The sequence below is a fragment of the Benincasa hispida genome, chromosome 3 (genome assembly GCF_009727055.1).
Source record: "Benincasa hispida cultivar B227 chromosome 3, ASM972705v1, whole genome shotgun sequence".
NCBI classification, from domain to species: domain Eukaryota; kingdom Viridiplantae; phylum Streptophyta; class Magnoliopsida; order Cucurbitales; family Cucurbitaceae; genus Benincasa; species Benincasa hispida.
This window is the reverse complement of record NC_052351.1, coordinates 2,340,695-2,343,509: the sequence shown is the minus strand read 5'-3', so window position 1 is coordinate 2,343,509 and position 2,815 is coordinate 2,340,695.

The following is a 2,815-nucleotide window of genomic DNA, read 5'->3' as shown; positions in this document are numbered from 1 at the left end:
GCCAAGGAAACTAATTCCCCCTTGGTGCTTGTGGCAGGAAGGGTTCTCCAACCCGGAGAAGCGTCGAAGGTCTTGGTAAGTCCAATTGGCAGTGAGTCTCCGAAGCAAGTATATAGGGCACCACCCTCAGTCGTCCCCGAGATTTCCGAGTTCTGTACTGCCACTGTAGTTTCTGACGTTCGACGCCATGTACTCAGCCATGTGGGAGACTATGCACAAGAAGATCATGCGTACTTCTTTTGAGAAAGTTCTTAGTCTGGTGAAAGAAACACATGAGATATTCCGAGTCATTTCCGAAATTTGTGGTGCCAACCTCCCTCATCTTAGAAAACTTGTTCATGAGTACTTTCGAAACGTGGAGAAGTATAATTAGTTTCAGTTATCCTATTCCTCTCAATTAACTCAAACAAGTAAGAAGCAATGTCTGAAGGAGGCTAAGTTTGATATGGAGAAGATACTGTACGATGAGAGTAGTGCTTTTGCTAAATGAAAGGCGCTACTTGAACATGACTCTCGGGCCTTACAAGAAGAAGAGACACTACTAGCCAGGTTGGAGGCCATCAGGGCCGAATGGGCTGAAATATCGCTACTGATTTATGAGAGTGAAGGCCTTTTGACTCGACATAAGCTTGAGGCCTCGGAGATGTGGGGGGCGATAAACAAGATCGAGGCCACCCCAATCCTTTCTGACAAGGATGTCAGAGTTTTAGATGTCCTACGCCATGTGTTGGAAGCGATGCAGCATGAGCTGGAGAACTACCACTGGGTACCTTGACTTGATGTTGTTCGTCTTATTGGATTAGGCGTACTCTTAGACATAGCTACTAGATTCGACTATTGTAGCGTTGAAACATCTTAAATGGAAGTTTTTTTTGTCCTTTTCTCAGTGATGTTCTCTGGCGCCTTGTAGCCTCCTTTAAATTTATGCTTCTCTTATTTGTTTATTTATCTATATATTTATTATTATTATTATTATTTTACTCGTGTACATGCACATATTTTTTTTTATCATGTGACTAAACTTAAATTTTTTTAAGCTGCCTACGTACCCTTTATAATGAAAAGGATCAAGTCGTAACGTAGTTCGTACCAAGTTTTTTTTTTATGCGTAAAACTTCCTGAGAAACTTGCCATTGATTGGGCCAATTCTTAGCCCATCCTGATCAATTATCTTGTACGCTCCATTTGTGTAGACTTCCATGACGACGTAGGGTCCATCCCATTTAGGTGTAAACTTATTCCCCGTATGTCTTGTTGTGATAATTGATCTCCTTACAGCGAGCACTAGATCACATACTTGAAAGGATCGAGGCTTTACATGCTTATCGAAGGCCTTAGGTATTCGTGCCTAGTAACATTCCAGCGCTTGTTAAGCTTCTAATCGTTTTTCATCCAGTACTTCCAACTCTTGGAGCCGCAGTTTGGCGTTGTCTTTTATAGTCAGCCCTTCTTGCACTGCGATTCTCAGCGATGGAATTTCTCTTTCTAAAGGAAGGACAACATCTACCCCATAAACGAGAGAGTATGGGGTGACTTCTATAGGGGTACGGTGAGTGGTGCGATAAGCTCACAACGCTTCACCGATTTTCTCCTGCCAATCTCTCTTTGACTTGGAAACAATTTTCTTCAGCAGGTTGCACAATGTCTTGTTAAATGCCTCAGCCAACCCATTTGCGGTGGCGTTATATATGGATGACTTGTACTGCTTGAATTTTAATTTTTCACACAACCTATCCATCAAACTATTGAAGAATTGTCTTCCGTTATCCGTTACGATCCAATGAGGAATACCGTACAGATAAATGATGTGAGTGCGGATAAAATTCACCACGTCGTCTTTCTTAGCTTCCTTTAGCGCGACAACCTCAACCCATCTTGAGAAGTAATCAGTGGCTGCGAGGATGTAGGAGTGCTCTGCTATCGATTTAGGTGTTATAGGGTCGACCAGATCAAGCCCTTATGCTTCAAAAAGCCACGAGGTTATGGTCGGATGTAGAGGCTCGGGAAGTTGGTGAATGAAATTTGCATGATATTGACAGACTTCACATTTCTATGATGGGCTGCCGCCAGTCTTCCTCATCGGTTAGGTAGACTGATATCGCATTTGTTTCCCCATATGCGGTCTCAATCGGAGGTACAACTCATCTATGCCAAAGCGATATATTAAGGGGCACATTATCCAGGTCCGTTAAAGCAGTGGCTAGGTTTTCCAAGGCATTCGCTTTCTTGTTCTCCGTCCTCGGGATATGTTCCAATGCCATGTTTTCAAACTTCTCCATCAACTGGCGAGCGTAAGTGAAGTAGGGTTTCAAGTCGTCATGCTTCACCTCGTACTGGCATAAGAATTGATTGATTATCAACTTTGAGTCGTCGAAGATTTCTATACAAGCTACTCCAATCTCTAAGGCCATTTGGAGGCCAATTATCAAAGCTTGGTATTCGGCGACGTTGTTTGAACATGACTCAGCAAGTGCGAAGCTATAAGACAGCATGTGCTTTTCTGGCGAAATGAGGACGATACCTGCTGCCACACCACTTTTTCGTGCCGCACCATCAAAGAACATGACCCACAGTCCGGAGGTCTCTGTGAAGAGAACTTCATCATCAGGCAAGTCTTCACTTAACTCCCAATCCGATGGAACCGGGTGATCTGCCAGGAAATCGGCCAATGCCTGCCCTTTAACTGCCCTTTTTGGTACATAAACAATGTCGTACTGTTGAAGCATGATTGCCCATTTGCTAAACGTCCCGAGATGACCGACCTGGACAGGACGTATTTGATGGGGTCGGCTTTCGCAATTAAGTGAACTATGAA